Source organism: Malaclemys terrapin, chromosome 8 (genome assembly GCF_027887155.1).
Source record: "Malaclemys terrapin pileata isolate rMalTer1 chromosome 8, rMalTer1.hap1, whole genome shotgun sequence".
NCBI classification, from domain to species: domain Eukaryota; kingdom Metazoa; phylum Chordata; order Testudines; family Emydidae; genus Malaclemys; species Malaclemys terrapin.
Genome location: NC_071512.1, coordinates 12,258,622 through 12,279,222, shown reverse-complemented (window position 1 = coordinate 12,279,222; position 20,601 = coordinate 12,258,622). Strand labels below are relative to the sequence as shown.

At 46.8% G+C, this 20,601-nt stretch overlaps 1 protein-coding gene and 1 long non-coding RNA gene across 2 annotated transcripts in view; one reads left to right on the top strand and one right to left on the bottom strand.

The window, feature by feature from the left end:
• The window catches only part of LOC128841889 (uncharacterized), a 47,729-nt gene extending 31,729 nt beyond the window's left edge, over window positions 1-16,000 (bottom strand). Inside the window, exons 1-3 of the long non-coding RNA XR_008445926.1 lie at window positions 15,767-16,000; window positions 10,254-11,425; window positions 10,109-10,159 (exon numbers count right to left, since the gene is read on the bottom strand). This is a non-coding gene — a long non-coding RNA (uncharacterized LOC128841889). The remainder of the gene's footprint in view (window positions 1-10,108; window positions 10,160-10,253; window positions 11,426-15,766) is intronic.
• JADE2 (jade family PHD finger 2) overlaps window positions 14,390-20,601 on the top strand; it is a 144,788-nt gene continuing 138,576 nt past the window's right edge. The window contains exon 1 of the mRNA XM_054037395.1: window positions 14,390-14,948. The gene's annotated coding sequence lies outside the window, so the exon portion shown is untranslated. The remainder of the gene's footprint in view (window positions 14,949-20,601) is intronic.

The following is a 20,601-nucleotide window of genomic DNA, read 5'->3' as shown; positions in this document are numbered from 1 at the left end:
AAACTTTCATTGATATCACTGGGAATTATACGTGCATAATATGAAACTACAATGCAGGAAAGAGATCCAGTGTAAATCAGATGGTGATGTACACATGGTCTGTAACTCATTTTGCGAGGCATTTTGTGGTCCCTTCGAAAGAATGGCAGTATGGGCCTATTTCTGCTCCCATTGACTTCAATAGGAGATACGAAGTTTGGAACCAGGTTGGATCAGAACTTCTTCAGGATTCAGAGGAGTAAGAAATGGAGGTTTTGGACCCAGCATTTTGTTTATTGTCAATTTCTAATATAAAATGTTAGTTGTTAGCTGAGTCTCCAATCCTCAAAGGGCACTTTGCGCCGCATAAACATAAATAAGGCTGAACACTAATGGCCTGATCCAATCCCCAATTAAATCAATGGGAGCTGCAAGGTACACAGTACTTTGAAAGTCAGGTCATGCATTTACATAACTAAATATGGGGAATGAAGGATCAGTATCAACTCCCACTGGTTATAACTAAACTCTTGGACCAGCCTATCTCATTTTATTTATGTCCAAACATTTGTTATAATGGAAATAATGTAACTACAGAGATACTTTCAGACAGGATAATGGTTTTTCACATTGAAAATAAAAGTTTCTACTTCAGCATTTATATTGCAACAGGAGAAGATTCAAGTGACATTATCTGATAAATATCACATTAGACAGCTGCAATTTACAATGCATATATTTTTAATGGTGCTTCTAACCTAAATTAAATGCTCCTAAAATATGGTATTTATGGAAAACAAATGTGTGTTCTAGCAATTTTGTTGTTCAGGGTACACTATTTTTTTTAAAACAGATAACATCTTTATCCTGTCTTACAGTAAATTATGCACTTGCACTTTTATAAACTTTCCCCTTGGGAACTTATTCACTGAAATGGAAATGTCTTCTTTACATCTTCATACCTCCAGAGAAATGGAATGAAATTGGCTAACGTAAGTTATATACTGAGCATCTAGAGGAAATCCATATAGAATATGGAATTTGGACAGTCTTAATGCCTGTATTGTTTATACAACGAGGAGTCCTTATGGCACCTTAGAGACTAACAAATTTATTGGGGCATAAGCTTTCGTGGGATATAACCCACTTCATCAGATGCATGGAGTGGAAAATACAGTAAGCAGGTATAAATATACAGCACATGAAAAGATGGGAGTTGCCTTACCAAGTCGGGGGTCAGTGCTAACGAGGCCAATTCAATTAGGGTGGATGTGGCCCATTCCCAACAGTTGACAAGAAGGTGTGAGTATCAACAGAGGGAAAATTATTTTTTGTAGTGACCCAGCCACTCCTAGTCTTTATTCAGGCCTAATTTGATGGTGTCCAGTTTGCAAATTAATTCCAGTTCTTCAGTTTCTCATTGAAGTCTGTTTTTGAAGTTTTTTTTGTTGAAGAATGGCCACTTTTAAGTCTGTTATTGAGTGTTCAGTGAGATTTAAGTGCTCTCCTACTGTTTTTTTTATGTTAAAATTCTTGATGTCTGATTTGTGTCCATTTATTCTTTTGTGTAGAGACTGTCCAGTTTGGCCAATGTACATGGCAGAGGGGCATTGCTGGCACATGATGGCATATATCACATTGGTAGATGTGCAGGTGTATGAGCCCTTGATGGTGTGGCTGATGTGGTTGGGTCCTATGATGGTGTCCCTTGCAGGGCCGGCTTTAGGCTGATTCAGCCGATTCGGCTGAATTGGGCCCCGCGCCAAGAGGGCCCCGCGCTGCAGCTGTTCACCCCGCCCACTTCCCCCTCCTCCCCTGCCCTGCACGCCCCGCCCCCTCCCCTGCTTCCCGCGAATCAGAGATTCGCGGGAAGTCTGAGACTAAGCAGCAGGGGCGGGCCGGCCGGCAGCACGAGGTAAGTTGGGGTGGGGGCGGGAGAAGGGCTCCGGGGAGGCGCGGCCCGTTCCCGCAGGCCCCAGCACGGCCCCCGTGGCCCGGCTCCGGCCCGGTCCCCGCGGCTCGGGCCCCCTCATTCCCCCCGCGGCGCGGCTCGGGTCCCCCCCCGGCCCCCCTGCAGCGCGGCGCAGCTGGGCTCGGGTCCCCCCCCGGCCCCCCTGCGGCGCGGCGCGGCTGGGCTCGGGTCCCCCCCGGCCCCCCTGCGGCGCGGTGCGGCTGGGCTCAGGTCCCCCCCCCGGCCCCCCTGCGGCGCGGCGCGGCTCGGGGCCCCCTGCGGCGCGGCTCGGCTGGGCTCGGGGCCCCCCCGGCCCCCAGGCGGCGTGGCTCGGCCCCCCCGGCCCCCCTGCGGCGTGGTGCGGCTCAGCTGGGCTCGGGGCCCCCCCGGCCCCCCGGCGGCGCGGCTCGGCTGGGCTCGGGGCCCCCCCGGCCCGGCGCGGCTCGGCTGGGCTCGGGGCCCCCCCGGCCCCCATGCGGCGCGGCTCGGGGCCCCCTGCGGCGCGGCGCGGCTGGGCTCGGGGCCCCCCCGGCCCCCCGGCGGCGCGGCGCGGCTGGGCTCGGGGCCCCCCCGGCCCCCCGGCGGCGCGGCGCGGCTGGGCTCGGGGCCCCCCCAGCCCCCCTGCGGCGCGGCGCGGCTGGGCTCGGGGCCCCCCCGGCGGCGCGGCTCGGGCCCCCCTGCGGCGCGGCGCGGGGCCCCCCCGGCCCCCCTGCGGCGCGGCTCGGCTCGGGGCCCCCCCGGCCCCCCTGCGGCGCGGCGCGGCTCGGGGCCCCCCCGGCGGCGCGGCGCGGGGCCCCCCCCCGGCCCCCCTGCGGCTCGGGTCGGCCCCCCCCGGCGGCGCGGCTCGGCTTGGGGCCCCCCCGGTCCCCCCCGGCGGCGCGGCGTGGCTCGGGTCCTGGGGGCGGGGCTTGCAGCAAGCTCCGCCCCCAGGAATCGGGCCCCGCTCTTGCTAAAGCCGGCCCTGGTCCCTTGAATAGATAATGGACAGAGTTGGCAACGGGGTTTGTTGCAGGGGTTGGTTCCTGGGTTATTGTTTCTGTTGTGTGGTGTGTAGTTGCTGGTGAGTATTTGCTTCAGGTTGGGGGACTGTCTGTAAGCGAGGACTGGCCTGTCTCCCAAGGTCTGTGAGAGTGAGGGATTGTCCTTCAGGATAGGTTGTAGATCCTTGATGATATGCTGGAGAGGTTTTAGTTGGGGGCTGTAGGTGATGGCTAGTGGCGTTCTGTTACTTTCTTTGTAGGGCCTGTCCTGTAGTAGGTGACTTCTAGCCCTTCTGGCTCTGTCAATCTGTTTCTTCACTTCTCCAAGTGAGTATTGTAGTTTTAAGAACGCCTGATAGAAATCCTGTAGATGTTTGTCTCTGTCTGAGGTATTGGAGCAAATGCGGTTGTATCTGATGGCTTGGTTGTTGACAATGTATCGTGTGATGTGGTCTGGATGAAAGCTGGAAGCATATAGGTAAGTATAGTGGTCAGTAGGTTTCCGGTATAGGGTGGTGTTTATGTGACCATCGCTTATTTGTACTGTAGTGTCCAGGAAGTGGATCTCTTGTGTGGACTGGTCCAGGCTGAGATTGATGGTCAGGTGGAAATTGTTGAAATTCAGGTGGAATTCCTCAAGGACCTCCTTCCCATGTGTCCAGATGATGAAAATGTCATCAATGTAGCGCAAGTAGAATGGGGGCTAGGGGATGAGAGCTGAGGAAGCGTTGTTCTAAGTCAGTCATAAAAATGTTGGCATACTGTGGGGCCATGCGGGTACGCATAGCAATTTGATGTATGCCATCATGTGCCAGCAGTGCCCCTCTGCCATGTACATGGCCTAATCGGAAAGTCTCTATGCAAAAGAATAAATGAACAAATCAGACATCAAGAATTATAACATTCAAAAACCTGTAGGAGAAGACTTCAATCTCCTTGGACACTCAATAACAGACTTAAATGTGGTCATTCTTCAACAAAAAAACTTCAGAAACAGACTTCAACGAGAAACAACAGAACTGGAATTAATTTGCAAACTGGTCACCATCAAATTAGGCCTGAATAAAGACTGGGAGTGGCTGGGTCACTACAAAAAATAATTTTCCCTCCGTTGATACTCACACCTTCTTGTCAACCGCTGCGAATGGACCACATCCACTTTGATTGAATTGGCTCATTAGCACTACAAAAAGTAATTTTCCCCTCTGTTGATATTCACCCCTTCTTGCCAACTGTTGGGAATGGGCCACATCTAGCCTAACTGAATTGGCCTCGTTCGCACTGACCCCCCAACTTGGAAAGGCAACTCCCATCTTTTCATGTGCTGTATATTTATACCTGCTTACTGAATTTTCCATTCCATGCATCTGATGAAGTGGGTTATATCCCATGAAAGCTTATGCCCAAATAAATTTGTTCGCCTCTAAGGTGCCACAAGGACTCCTTGTTGTTTTAACTGATACAGACTAACATGGCTACCCCTCTGAAACCTGTATTGTTTATGTATCTTACACTCAAATGGTGCATTGATGGTGGCTCAGATCCTTAGTCTTTGACAAAAGTGGGAGAGTAACTGCATTCTATAAAAATACTGGACAAAGCTGGTGTTTACTCATCCAACAGTGGGAAAGAACATCTGCCACTGGCATCCCATCCCTCACTTCCACAGGAAGTGATATCACAGAGCGGGGAAGGATAAAGCTCCACTTTTTCCTCACATGCTGCTTTTGATGCCGGAGAGAAAGAGAGAGCCTCATGTATTGCTCCCCCCACCCCCGTAGGAAGTGACAGCAATGGACGGGTAAGGTGACCAGATGTCACGATTTTATAGGGACAGTCCCGATTTTGGGGTCTTTTTCTTATATAAGCTCCTATTACCCCCCACCCCCGTCCTGATTTTTCACATTTACTGTCTGGTCACCCTAATGGATGGGGGAAGGGAAGAAAACTCTGCTGGCCTCCTTGGAAGTTGCAGTGGCCCAGGAGGCAGGAGCTGCCTTTGCAAATAAATGGCCCTATCAGAGTGAATTTAGGCATATGCCCAGGGAAGTTGAGGACCCACACCAGCGTGACACTCCCTTGCTGGAAGCTGATGTTGGGGTGAAAGGGCTGCTTACTTTCCCTTCTGTCCGTGCTATTAGGCTCAAATACCTTTATTTTTTGTCTTGTTTCTTTTTTATTTATGTTTCAAATCATCTTTTTACAAAGAGTTGGGATGCTTTATAAAATAAATCCTTATTTTTAATTTTAATTTCTTATAATTAACAGGACCTCTTAGAACCGTTACTATGACTGTGTAAACTGCTCAGCTGCTCCTAGCACTGCTCATTTTGGAGTCTACAAATTTTTCCTTTATTAGTGAAACGTCTTAAGTGCTGCACTCAGGGCCATGTTTCCCCATGTTTAAAATGTCTCCAGGAACAGAGGAATAAAAATGGGGTTACAAGGAGAAAGTACATTACAGCGGAATCTACTGTGATGCCTAAAGTATCCCTACAAGGCGAAAGGAGATATAACAGGTCTCCAATCACAGCCACAGCACTTAAAGGTGTTCAGCTCTCTGACAATGCTTCTGATTTCCCTAAAACTACTTTTACACCTGCGGTTTCTTTGAAAACTGTAACTCTTCTAATGCAGGGATTAAAGGAAGGGGTTGCTGTATTTGACTCCAAATTAGATTAGCTTTCTAATAGAACGGCACAAGTAGAAAACAGAGATGTCAATGAAAAGAATTTTGAAAAATTGCAGAAGAAATTCAATGCATTGGAATGTGCACAACTTTACACAAAATCCCTTATTGATACGTGAATGAAAGATTATTCCTTCAGACACAGGAAGACTGACATTTCTGAAAATGATATTAAACAATCAATGCTAGGATAGTCTTGAACTACCTGTGGTGGGGAGGAAATTTCTTATTGAATATCTGCTTTTTTTCTTATTTTATATTTTATTTTGACCCAGCTTTCTGGTAACTAAAGGTATTTGCGATTGCAAATAAAATCTCACTATCCTCTAAACTGCCAGATTTAAGTTTTCCTCTATTGTAATTCTAGTACCTCAGTTTCAGACAGAGAAAGAATTATGTAACAAGAATGGGAAGGAAAAAGGATTTTGATATAATGACCATAGGATCCATCTCTCCCCAGATCTTTCTCTGACAACTCATGCTAGAAGATGGAAATGATTATTATAACATAACAGATCTTGTTATAAATAGGATGGTGTTAAATTGTTCTCTTTATCCACTGAGGACAGGACAAGGAATAATGGGCTTAAATTACAGCAAAGGAGATTTAGGTTAAACATTAGGAAAAACTTCTTAACTGCAGTTAAGCACTGGAACAAATTACCTAGGGAGGTGGTGGAATCTGTATCATTGGAGTTTTTAAAGAACAGGTTAGACAAACACCTGTCAGGGATGGTCTACATAATACTTAGTCCTTCCTCTGTACAGTGGACTGGACTCAATGACCTACTGAGGTCCCCTCCAGTCCTACAATTCTATGATTCTTGCTTTCTGTTTTTCTGTATCTATTTATTACCCTGCAAACTTACACCTGTCTTAAAAAAATAAAAAACACATAGGCAAAAATCCTCAGCTGTAGCCAAAAAGTGGGCATTACAAATTGGGAGAGGGATGCGCAAGTGGCTTTAAGCCACCGTTCTGCTTCCCAATCCAGCTTGCTAAATGCCAATCCAGTTTTCTGATGTAAATTAGAGCAGTTCTTAGGTGGCTCTAACTTCTCCTGGCTGCCAAAGGCCTCATGAGGCAGGTACAGCAGGCAGGAATCAGCAGGATGATATTGCCTACACCAAACTGCAAGTTGTGGAGTGGCAGAGACGTTGCTATGCCAGCTCTGTGTCATCGAGGATCTCTACATTTTGATGATCCTCCAATCACCAGCAACCCTGGCTTTAGGCCACTTTGGGTATGTCTTCACTACCCACCGTATCGGCGGGTAGCAATCGATTTATCCGGGATCGATATATTGCGTCTTGTTAAGACGCGATATATCGATCCCCGAACGCGCTCACCGTCGACTCCGGAACTCCACCAGAGCGAGCGGCGGTAGCACAGTCGACGGGGGAGCCGCGGCCATCGATCCCGTGCCGTCTGGACCCCAGGTAATTCGATCCAAGATACTTCAACTTCAGCTACGCTATTCACGTATTCATTGTTCTGCTGTCTTTTTCTCTATCCAAGTGATGTCCACATTATCACTTGCATTGGAAGTTGTATTGGTGGATCCCTAAAGCATGTCCTAAATCTGTCCATTGTCATCTTCTTACCATTTTTGATTAATTAGATTGGTTTGCTCTACTTATGATTTCTGATGTTGCAAGAAACACTTTCCAATGGACTCTGAAGATATTCTGAAGGCATTTACTTTGAGATGAGTTGATCTTCTTGTCAATTTTTGTTGTAGGTTTCTATGACTCTGCTCCATAAAGGAGGACAGGCATACTGCCGGTGTTAAAAATTCATATTTTTTGTCAGTATCAATCATGTTACTTTTCCAAATCTTTTCAAGTTTATGAAAGTTGTTTGCTGCTTTTGATAGTTGTTGCATAATGTCACCATCACTGCACATCTCACTCCCTAGATAGATGAAATGACTTTTTTCTTCTAGTGTTTCTTCATCCACTCTAATGGTTGCGTTTGGGACATTGATAGCTATATATTTTGTTTTCGGGTTGATGAACAAACCAACTTTTTTCCTGCCAAAAGCTGTTTTTTTTCCCTTCCATTAAACAATGTGTTGAACTAAGCAGGACAAGGTCATCAGCAAAAATGAGGTCATCCAATTGTACTTTATCAATTGTTTATAAAATTCCTCAGTTGCCTTTGGTGGTTACTTTCTTCAAGATACAGTTAATGACCAGTGCAAACAGTAGTGGGGACATAAGACACCCTTGCCTTACTCAAGTTGTCACTGCCAACCATTGGCCAATGTTGAAGGTCCACACTCCATGTGTTTCTTGATACATTCCAGAATGATGTTGCACATGGTTTTCCCAGGCACTGAGAGTAACATGATTCCTCTCCAGTTCTTGTAGTTGGTAAGGTCACCCTTCTTTGGCAATTTTATTATGATGCTTCTCTTCCACTGGGTTGGGTTCTTTTCTTGGTTCCATATTCTATCCAAAACACAAGGAAAGTCTGTAGGGGGCTTTTTGTTTTTTGTTTAGTTATGCAAAAATAAGTACTCACACTGTTTTGGTGAATGAAGATGAAAGAAAAATGTTGCTGGTTTCTTCCCCAGAGATCATATTTCTTACTTGTTGCAAAAGTGCTTATTTAAGCATCAATCATCTTAGCCTGTGCTATATAGAGAACTCTGTTTTTTTAGAGGATTTGTACTGTTATTTCTTCTACAATGTTTTTCTTTTTTACTATTAGATTTATTTCTCCTATAAGCAAAGACCAACTGACAACATTCTGTCAAAGATCTTCATAATTGTCACATAAATGTCATGTCACATATATATGATATTCAGATCACATAACACGACATATATAAGAATTATGTATTACACACAAAAACTATGTTAAAATAACTTTATTAAGATTCAAAAATTCACAAGTTAGGAAATGCCAGAATTCAAGTTGCTTGTGCAACCTTAATTCAGCCTCCTTGTGCACACAGAATCATAGAAATGGAAGGGACCTCGATAGATCATCTAGAGTCTAGACCAGTCCCCTGCACTGAGGCAGGACTAAGTATTATCTAGGCCATCACTGACAGGTGTTTGTCTAACCTGTTCTTAAAAACCTCCAGTGACAGAGATTCCATAACCACCCTAGGTACTTTGTTCCAGTGCTTAACTACTCTTGCAGTCAGGAAATTTTTCATAATGTTTAACCTAAATCTCCCTTGCTGCAATTTAAGTCTTCTTGTCCTCTCCTCAGTAGTTAAGGAGAACAATTCACGAGTCTTCTCTGTTTAACAACCTTTTATGTACTTGAAGACTGTTATCATGTCCCACCTCAGTCATCTCTTCTCCAAACTAAACAAACCCAATTTTTTCAATCTTTCCTTGTACATCATGTTTTCTAAACCTTTAATCATTTTTGTTGCTCTCCTCTGGACTATCTCCAATTTGTCCACATCTTTTCTGAAGTGTGGTGCCCAGATCAGAATATATTACTCCAGTTGAGGCCTTATCCATGCTGAGTAGAGTGGAAGAATTACTTCTCATGTCTTGCTTACAACACTCCTGTTTATACATCACAGAATGACGTTTGCTTTTTTTGCAACAGTATTTTGTGATCCACTGTAATCCCCAGATCATTTTCTGCAGTACTCCTTTCTAGGCAGTCATTTCCAATTTTATATTTGTGAAATTGATTATTCCTTCCTAAGTGTAGTCCTTTGCATTTGTTCATATTGAATTTCATCCTATTTATTTGAGATCATTTCTCCAGTTTGTCAAAATAATTTTGAATTCTAATCCTGCCTTCCAAGGTGCTTGCAACCCCTCCCACATTGGTATTGTCCACAAACTTTGTAAGTGTACTCTCTATGCCATTATCCAAATCTTTTTTGAACAAAATTGGACTCAGGACAGATCCCTGTAGGACACCACTCAATATGCCCTTCCAGCTTGTGAACCATTGATGATTACTCTCTGAGAATGCTTTTCCAACCAGTTGTGCATCCACCCTATAGCAGGTTCATCTTGCCTATATTTCTGTAGTTTGTTTGTGAGAATGTCATGTGAGACAGTAACAAAAACCTTATTAAAGTCAAGATATATCACATCTACTGCTTCCCCCCATCCACAAGTTTTGTTAACTGTCAAAGGAGAATATTAGGTTGATTTGACAGATGTTCTTGACAAGCCCATATGGACTGTAACTTACCACCTTATTTTCTTCTAGGGGCTTGCAATGGATTGATTACTTGCTCCATTATCTTTCTGGGTATTGCAAATAAACTGACTGGTCTGTAATTCCCAGGTTGTCCTTATTCCCCTTTTTATAGATAGGTAATATATTTGCCCTTTTTTGGTCCTCTGGGATCTCTCCTGTCCTCCACAAGTTCTCAAGGATAATCACAAATGGCTCAGAGGTCTCTTCAGCCAGTTCCTTAAGTATTCTAGAATGTATTTCATCAGGCCCTGCCGACTTGAAGACATCTAACTTGTCTAAGTAATTCTTAACTTGTTTTCCATTTTTACCCTCAGCTCTTACCTCATTTACACTGACGTTCACTGTTAGTTGTCCAATCACTGCTAACTTTTTCTGTGAAAATGAAACAAAAAAGGCATTTAACACTTCAGCTATTGCTGCATTTTCTGTTTATTGTCTTTCCCTCCTCATTGAGTAATGGGCCTACCTTGTCCTTGGTTTTCCTCTTGCCTCTCATGTTTGTTAGGCTTTAGGTATCCAGCTAGTTTAATCTCATTTTGTGCCTTGGCCTTTTTAATTTTGTCATTACATGCTTGTGTTGTTTTTTTTTATATTCATCCTTCGTAATTTGACTTCATTTCCACCTTTGGTATGATTCTTTTTTGAGTTCCAGATCCTTGAAGATCTCCTGGTTAAGTTAGGGTGATCTCTTACCATACTTCTTATCTTTCCTATGCACTGAGATAGGTTGCTTTTGTGCCCTTAATAATGTCTCTCTAAAAAACCTGCTAATTCTCCTGAACTCTTTTTGATATATGCACTATGATACAGATTATGATACAGGTTTTAATTAAATAGTCACATATTAGTTTTTCCATATGACATCTGCCTCATTCAGTGCACAGGATAGACAATGATCAATTAATAAGCAGCTTTTCGATATTTTTTTTATCCTCATTGTACATTGTGTAGCTTGAGGCCTTATATATGGCACACTATTCAAATCCTGCTCTGAAAACAGAATTATTAATTTCCTCATGGGCTTTTTTATGGCACTCATCACTTTAGTATCTAAGTGCTTCACAAACATTAATGTAAGACCCCCCTGTGCGGTGAGGGGGTAGTATATCCCCATTGTACGGATGGGGAGCGGAGGCAATTAAGGTAAAAGGTATCTAAAAGGGTGTCATAAGGAGGAGGGAGAAAACTTGTTCACCTTAGCCTCTAAGGATAGAACAAGAAGCAATGGGCTTAAACAGCAGCAAGGGAGTTTTAGGTTGGCCATTAGGAAAAAATTCCTAACTCTCAGGGTGGTTAAACACTGGAATAAACTGCCTAGGGAGGTTGTGGAATCTCCATCTCTGGAGATATTTAAGAGTAGGTTAGATAAATGTCTATCAGGGATGGTCTAGACAGTATTTGGTCCTGCCATGAGGGCAGGGGACTGGACTCGATGACCTCTCGAGGTCCCTTCCAGTGCTAGAATCTATGAATCTATATATCCACTAATTTTGGGTGCCCAATTTGAGATGCCTAGGCACTTAACACAGAACACTTAGCATTATATGGCACTATATATGTTCAAAGGAAAGCTTCCATTGATAACTTTGAGTGGTCACCACTTCTGCAAATCCTCTCCCAGGTTCTCAAGTTTGGCACCTAAAAAAGGAAAAACACACAGTTAGGTACTACCTGTGAAAAGTTTGGTTTAAGTGACTTGCTTAACATCACCCAGGAACTGTGGCAGAAGCAGGGATTGAATTCAGTTCTCCAGAGTGGCATTCAATTTCCTTAACGATGAGATCCCTCCTTTCTCTTCCTACAATTCCCTGCCTCGTTCACTACATACTTTCCAACTCCTGCTACAAATCAAGCGGGGGTCCTACAGAAAACAGCCTTCTTCACTGCACAGCCCTGCTCCATCCCCGGAGCAGGTGCATCCTGTGCACTGAATGAGGCAGGGGTTGTGGGGAAAAAAATAGTATGTTATGTAATTATAGACTGTATCAAATGCATACACACAAGGGGAGCAAACTGAGGTTGCACAAGCAAACTTCAGTTCCAGTCTCACCGGACTCCTTGTTTGAGTTACTCCTTTTCCTTCTATCTGTTCTGGCTTTTGTCTCCTGTGCATTTGAATCAGATTACTTCTTCCTCTACAATGCCTTGGGTGCGAGCAGGAGGGGGTTGTTGAAAACACAGGGGAGACAGCTCCCTGCTCCTAGTTCCAGTGTCTGGCTCAACTCCAGCCTGGAGTAGCTGGAAACAGTCATGACAAAGAAAGCTCTCCTGAGCCACTATATTGCCTTAGGCTGGACCATGCTCAGTCTCTCCGTGGCTTGGCCACATGATTGGTGTGGTCAGCAGCACTAGGAGCTGTGAGGGCATGGAGCATGCTCCGTGAGGATAGAATCTTAGGAGACTGTAGCTGTTAAAATCGAAGAAGTCTCTACTGAGCATGTGCAAACTGCAATTTTACAAGGTTTATAATATGGGCAAATGTGGGTGGATTTTCACAGAGATGGTAAAAGGCACATCCTAGACACAAAGGCTATCCCTGCCCCCACCAGATTTCAGGTCCCTGCGCCAAAGAATGGGGGCATTCAAAGAAAAGGTCTCAAGATATTTTTAATATGGGCAAAACAGTGTATTTTTCCCTAACTTTGGTCTTGGATGTGGCTGAACTGTATTGGCTGAACAAAACAATAGAAATAAAGCAGACACTCAGCATGGAGAATTGCACTTCAAATGGTTACAGTTTGACAAAATTATAAACTGAAAACAGGGTCTTATAATGGGAACCTTTATTATAGGCGATGTTGCCAGCCCAGTGTGTAACTATATACATCAAATTATTGATGAAGTTACCAATCACTAACTAATAGGCAGTTTTAGGTCTAATAAATTCAACAGAACTCTTCCTAACAGATTATTTTTGAAAGGGGAAAGTGGACTCTTTTGTTAAATATACTACAGTATTCTGCAGCAATGATGCTGCAGAATTACAATGGCGCGCTGCAGCTTATAACAGAGTTACTGTAGTGGTTTTTGACTGTTCCTGTAGAACACTACAACATCTTTGAAAGGTAAGGTACATTTTATAGCCTAGTAAATCTAATACAGTTAGTGAAACTTTTTAGTTTAAAACTATCAGCTCCATATTTTAATAGCAGTTTTTCAAAAAATACCTTAATTTGAATGCTCATCCTTCCCTTTTGGAATTGTAAAGCATCTCTAAACTATTTGACAGGATCTATGAGCAATTACAAACAAGATGAAATAATGAGGGAGCAGCCACTGTATATGAAAAGCCTAACCAAACGGCAGTGTATATTTTGAAGAAAGGTCTCCATTAGAGGGGAAAAATCAGCATAAACTGCCTTAAACAACCAGACAGTTTAGGAAGGTTGGGCACCTCCTCCCCCCACTTCCTCCCCTCCACCCAAGATCCCTCACTGCATAGAAATAACTGTTCTTCCCACAGAGTAGGTGTCTAGTTCAAGCAGCCAGCGGTGGGTGTGGCCAGTTAGATACTGGATCAAGCTCCTGCTACTGCCACCACCACCACAGAAAGTAGAAAGGCAGAGCAAAAGCACTAGCAAGCAACAAACCCTTCGAGAAATCAGTAACCGATTAAAGTGCATTTTTTGTGCATGACAAGGTCACCCTGAGAACAAGAATGGAGAGCTGTCTGCTCTCCTTTCTTGGAAAACTGTGCAAAGTTTTTTTGTGTTTTTAACCCTTTATATTTTTGCGGCTGGGGGGCGGAGGATGTGGGGTGTTTGGGAGAAACAGCCCTAAGAAACCACACCGAATAGCTCCTAGGACAGCATCTGAATAGAGTGTTTTCTTTTTAACCCCTTCCCCCTGTTGCGACTGCTAAAAAAACCAAATCCAGCATTTAACGGCCCCTCCCCCGCAGCCTTCTCCAGAAGTGATCAAAATAATAACAAGGGGGAAAATCCCGTTTCCTAAAGCGGTGGTATTTCAAATACCCTCATCGTCACCCTCCCAGCTGCCCAACGAAGTTTGTTTGTCTAGAGGAATAGCCTTCGATTGCATTTTTATCCTGATCTTACCGCCCTCCCCCCCCACCCAGCTGGCACTTTCAGGCACTTCTGGGCAATGCAAGCCCCTTTTTGCCCTTCACGAGGGTCTCCTGCAGGATTTTTTGAGTCCCTCTTTCCGCCTTGCCCAGAATCTGTTATTTGCAAGAAACGTCTTTTTGACGCAGGAGAAATGGCAAATTTTAAGTACGTCATTAATATGGCGCCAAAAGATTTTTTTTTTAAGTATAAGCTTATTTTTTTAAGGTTGCAGCAGCAGCCCAGCGTACGCCTGTGCCCATAGCTCGGAGAAGAGAGGGGGAGTGAAGCAGAGGGGGGAGAGGAGGTAAAGAAGTGTGTGCGTTCCACGGCTGCTGCTGAGGGTGTTGTGGTGTGTATATGTGTGTGCGTGTACGCGGCTGGGGATCATTGCGAAAGCGACCTGATCAGACTTGTACAGTGTGTGTGAGCAACCCGACCCCGCTGCTTGTCTCTACCCAGAGCAAAAGAGAGATGGGGACCCAACGCATCGGGGGGAGGTGAACAGCAAGGGGGGGCGGGGGGGGGGGAACAAGACAACACATGCACAAACACAACCAGAGATGGGACCCATGTCTGCTGCACCTGGACCTGCTGCTGCCCAGGAAGAAACAACAAACAAGAAAAAAAGAAATTGAAGAAAGATTTGGGGGGAAGTGAAAATCATTCTTGATCATACTAATAATTTGAAAAGTCACTTCTCCGGTCCTCCCACCTGCCCCCCTCCCCAAATAAAAAGGTCAACAGAAGAATTGGTCGTTGTTGCAAAGAGATCCTAAGGAAGTCTGGGTTAAAAAAGAAACAGAAACACGCATATAGGGCTGGATCGTGCACAGAGCGGCCATCTCGGCTGGAAGCAATTCTTTTGGGTTCGCATCCATGGAGTTACTTTGTATCCACTCCTAAGAGGAGGGTGTCATCTTCGGATCCAGCAGGGGGGTTATTCCCCCCCCCTTCGCAATGATACCAGATTGATCGTGCAAAGGGGCTTTCCTGATCGTTTCAATCGCTGGACCATCCCCCCGCCCCCTCTCCACACTCCTCTTTTGTAACCTGAGGGACAGTCTCAACTCTTTGAGGACACTCTCCCGGCAAAGGTAAAGGATGAAGGAGGATTGCATTTTGGATTGCTTTAATTTGCAGCTGATCTTTATTTTGCATCTCTCTGGCATTTTTTTCTCTTTCCATTTCGCTGGGCTGACTGCTAGGAAGGAAGGGGGGAAATGTGCAGCATTTTACTCAGATCGATTGCGCATGTTGGTCACTCATGTTTTAAAGAGTAAAAGGGAAGCAGCAGGAATGTAAACAAGAACTTTTAAAGGGTCGGCGCAGACGGGTTTTTTTATTTTCCAAATTAATGACTGCGGCAGAGCTCACCCCAAACCGCCTCTGGGTTGGGGAGGGGGAAACAGCACCGTTTATTTTTGCAACGGGCAAAGCAGCCAGGCATCAGGGTCCAATCCGGATGGTTTGGGTCGGGAGGGGTGTGTGAAATGTGCCACAGGAGGCAGCGAGGGCAGCCCAGCAAGGGAGAGACACGAGTTTCATTTTGTTGATACGCAGCACGTTTTGGAGCCTTGCAATTCTTGGAGCTGGTGCACATGATCCGCTCCTCTCACGTGCTGGGGCTGCCAGGTCCCTGCCAAATCGTGCACGGACCCAAACAATGCACCGGGGAGCGGGGCGGCGGGCAGCGTTCGCCCCGCTGGCGGGGGTGGCGGAGCCCGGGGCTGGCCTCCCTGGGCGCTCCGGGTTTGCAGCCCTGCTGTAGCGGGTGGGGGAGGGCCAGCGAGCGAGAGACGCACGCTGCTGGGGGCACGGCGGGGTTTGGGAATGGAAATGTACAGGCAGCGGCCGCGGCAGTCCGGCTGCACGTTGGGGACAGGACTGTAGGGGGGGCATGGCTGTTGTTTACCTTCTCAAACTCTCACGGCTCCCGGCGGACTCCTCTGGGGGCGTCTCATCCTCTCCTCCATCTCTGCCTGCCCACCCCCGAGCCAGTCTCCGCTCCCTCGCTCATCCCTCCTTCCTTCCTGCTCCCGTGCATTCCCTCACACCCCTCCGCTCTGCTCGCTCCTGCGGTCTGTCCTTCCTCTCGCTTTCATCCCTGGTTTTCTCATCTCCCCCCATTCCATTCCTGCTTCCTCAGGGAGACTCCTCCGTCCAGCCCCTCCGCTCCGTGCAATGCATTCCATCCTCCCCTGGCTGCCTCTCTTGCATCCCTTTCCCTCTCTTTCTGGATTTGTATCCACTCTCTTTCCTTTTCTCCTGAACCCCACCTTCATCCCTCTTGCCTGCAGCTGTCTCTTGCTGGCTCACATCCCCTTCTCTGTCTGTCACTGCCCCTCTCCTTCTGGCAGGTGCCCATCTCTCATGCACAGTCTCCCTTGCCAGCAGCCCTCCTGTTTGTTTTCTGCAAGGGTCACATCTTTCTTCCAGGAGATTCATTCAGCAGCATTTGAGGGAATCTCTTTAAGCGAAGATGGGAACAAGAAGTCCTGACATTGAGCAACAAATATTCCCTCTCATCCCCTCTTCTCTCTCCCTTTGCTGCGGGAGAGACATAGACATCCTCCAAAATGTCCTTCTCACTTTGGTGGTTTCTTTTTTTTTTTTTCTTTTTTTCAGATCTGGGCACATGAATACAGCCCTTCCCCTCCTGCTCTGATACAGTCCTCCCTGCCCCCACCCTTCTCTGTATCTCATTATCTCACTCTCATCTTCACTCTTCCATGCTCCAATCCCTTCTACACATACATGCTCCCACTGGCTCGCCCTAATTCTCACACCCAGTCTCTTATAGCCCTTCTCAGGGCTGCACTCCATCTCTACCCTTCACTTTTAGAGAGAGACCCATAGTCTCCCACTGGCCTCATGATGCCCATGCTTTCTGTTCCTGCCAGCATCTCACTGGCCCCCTGGTGTTTACCTGGTTTCATTCTTTTACTGATCTCCTATCTTCCTCTTTCTGTTTCACTGGTTTGTCTACTCCCCCATCCGTTTCATGCTAGGTTTTGCCGACTTGTTCTCCTCTTTCCCTTCCTCTAGGGGGAAGCAAAATGCATCCAAGATAGCATCTTCTGCAATGTTTATTTTGCAAAGCAAGTACCCTGCTCCCTTGTCTCGCATGTGCACATAGTTTACAGAAATAGGAGTGAGCTCTAGGTTTATTTCCCTCTTGAATGACTGGACAAACTGCTGGGGGCCCATCAATGTCTCTGGGGAATCATTTAATGATTAGCACTTGCCTCCTACTTGCATAATCTTGACCACATTTTTTTACAATTTGGTGTGTCTCTTTGGTGGAGCATCTAATAGGATTTTAATTTTAGGAACTGGGTTTACATTTAATTTGGAGCTAATTACCTTTTCAAATGACAGTGACTCCATCTGTCAAACTCCCCTCCTTGAAAGGTGCTTTCAGAGTGAAATAGTGTGGGAAGTTGTGAACTGCTTCTGCAGGGTGCAAAAGCTACTGGATTTTCAGGCTCAGGTGCAATTGTGGAAAGCCCCCTGTGTGTCCCTAGGTCCCATTAATCTTTTGAACAGCAAGTGCAAATCTCAAACTACCTGGTAAGATGCTCTTTCCAAATACCAAACCAATTTGTTTTCTTCCCTTCCCCCACACCAGCTATCATTTACACATAATACAATTATTGTTTTAAATCTGGATCCCCAATGAGATCTTTGGAAACGAGGATTTGGCTCCACAGAAGGTGGTGCCCAGCCTCTCCCTTGGGGTAAAGAGCCTTGGTCTGAGGAATGGTGTTTGACCTTTAAGCATTTATTAGCCATTGAGGTTAAAGTAATTGTGAGCTAGAAGTAAAAATAGTTTGCAAAAAGGTTAGGTTTGTTTTTTGGTAGGAAAGATCAGGTGGGTTTCTGAAAATCAAGGCTTTGTCCAGAGACTGAGTTAAGGGTTATAGGCAGGGAGGTGAAATTAATTTAATTCAATTGTGATTCTGCTAATAGAGCATTTGGCACCGAGCTCTGGTCCTCAAACTGCCAGTTCAATAAGGATTTGATCCTGTGGGATTTTGTGCATGTTCTGCAAGGTGTGCCCTGAACTCTCCTGGACTTCAGGTGGAGTTAAGGGGGCTCAGTAGCGTGCAGGACGGAGCCATTGATTCTGTGCACAGTATGCAGTGCCCATCCTCATTTACTTTTCTGTCTGTATTTGTGCATGTCACAGGGTGGGACTCACCCCTGCAGTGCCTCCTGCTGGTCGTCCAGGGAATTAGCGTTTCCAGCCTCCAGAACGCCCTCTGCAGGCCAGTGTCCCGCTTGCAACTGGGCCCAAGTCCCTCCTGGACCCCGGTGCCCCTTTCAGGTCAAGGTGCTGCCCCCTGGCAGTACCCCCACAGATTTGGTTCTCCCCTCCCCAGGAACCCCCACCCTCTATCCCCACCTCAGACTATGGCTACTGCCAGTCTCGATCTAGCCCCCGTTCATTGGGGCAGACTGCAGTGTAAATGCCACTCATCACTGGCAAAGGGGGTTTGCACCTGCTGCCTCTCCCTACCCTTGGGCTGCCCCTCTGCAACCCCAGTATCCTTTCCAGCCTTTAACAAGGCCTGCAGCCTGGGGGGTTTCCAGGCTGGAGCTCCCCCAGCTCCTCTAGCCTTCCACCAGCCCTGCTCCACTTTAGGTACTCTTTCTCAGCTCCCAAGCAACCAGGCCCTTCTCCCTCAAGAGCTAGAGGGAAAGTCCTCTCAGTTCCTGGCTTCACTGGCTTTTATAGGGCCAGCTGCAGTCTGATTGGGGCATGGCCCAGCTGTGGCTGCTTCCACAATCAGGGAGCCTTTAGCTTGCAGCCCCAGCCCTCTCCCAGGGCTGGCTTCAAGCCCTTTCAGGGCAGGAGCGGGTGACCACCCCGCTACAGTGCATAACAAATTTTCAGTGTGTGGCAACCTCTTCGTGCCCAGAGTAACCTCTCTGATATCTGTGATGGGTTTAAACATGTGGAGAGAGCTGGTTAATGAGAGGATGAAAATAAAAGTCAGAAAAGGAAAGGAAAGTCATAAATATGAGTAATAAAGAAAAAAAATCCCCTACTAGATATGGAAAAAATGCAAAGCAGAGGAAGTGAGCGGGACTTGTTTTGTTTTAAATTTAAATGAGATTAAAATTTGCTCCAGGAACCAAGACAGCAAGCAGTGCTTAGTGCAGAGAAGAACAAGGACGCTTGTCTTTTACTGAGACACTTTAGATGCCCTTTGCTCTAACACATTGAAATTGACTTCAACCCACACAGAAATTAATGGGTCAGATCAGATTCACCACTCCGGATGCAGTGGGGTGCTGTATGACACTACCCGTGCCTGTGGGGACGCTGCTGCCGATAGTGCGTTCATCCCCAGAAAAGGGCAGCATTAAAATCCAATTGAGGCTTCTTATTTGAAGCCTGCCCAGGAGAGCCAGCAAGCTGGGACCCATCCTGTCTCAGGCCAGCTACAGACACTTCATGACTATGCTGGCAAGCTTTGGCTTCCCATCAGAGTAAGGGTTGTGGGTGGTTTGCAGCGCTGGGCAGAGGTGGAAAGGTCTGGGGAAGGCCGTGCAAGAGGGGACCAGAGGGCAATATTTTTTTCCCTAATTAACATAGCAAAGTGTCTTAATTGAAGTGAGAGTAGGCCAGAAGGCAGCACATGGGGGACAAATCCTAGCTTAAAATATATGTAATGAACCACAGCATCTAAAATAGATGCAGTGAACTACTGGGATGTTAGCAGGGATAGTCAATGGAGCTGATCCACGGCTCCCCTGGCTCTTAACTTCCCTCTCCTTTCCACTGACCAGCCCTCCCTGCATTCGCATCCCGTAGACCCTGGCTGTCCCTCTCTTGTTCCTCAGCACCCAGCTGCCCAAGACCCTGATCTCTCTGTTCCTCTGCCTCCTTCTCTCCCAGCCCTCTTCTTGTCCCTAATGATAATGGAAGATCCCCTTTGCCTTTCCGTCCCCTTCTCAAAGCTGTGTGCATCAGCCTTCCCTTGCCTATCTCCTAGGAATAACCTCCAGCTGTCTCAAGTCTCTGCTTCTCTGCCCTGACCCTTTTCAAGCACCTCCTACCTCATGAGGACCTGCCTCCCCGGCCAGACTTTACCACCAGGACCTAAAAAGTAGGAAATTGACCAAGACCAAGGGTTTCAGGGCCAGGGCAACAGGGAATTGGTGCTAATGCCGGGTGGGTCAATCCGGCATCCTTGTTTGCAGCGGGTCACTGGGCAAGTGGTAGCTCAGGCCTCTTGCCTGGGGCTAAGCCCGTAAGCAGACTGTGGCTCAGGCTTCCTGCCCAAGGGCTAAATAGATAAACAGCCAAGGGCTCATCCAGCCCCGAGTGAAGGGCTGGGAGTAGGAGGATCTGGGCCTGCCCTTCTCCACCGGGTCCCAGCCCAGGGTCCTAGAAGCGATGGGTGGTCCCACCACAGGGTTGGCAGGGAAGCGTGGGGGAGCTACCTTGTCTCCCAGCAGCACAGCCGAGTCAATGTCTCACTTCCCTGGGCTACTTCCTACTGGCGGCTGGTGAGGCTGCTCCACGGCTGTTGAGACCTGGTTCCTCCTCTCCACGTTAAGCGGCTCACTCTCCGCTTCCTCTCTGGGTCTCCGTCTCACGGGGCAACGGCTGGTCTTCTCCCAGGCCGGCTCAGGGGGACCATTGTCTGCCACAGCTGGTTGAGGGTTCTGCTGGCACTTTGGTGCCCTGGGAAGGACATCTGGGGGGAGCTTGGTTAGCTGAGCTCGCAAGGTGGG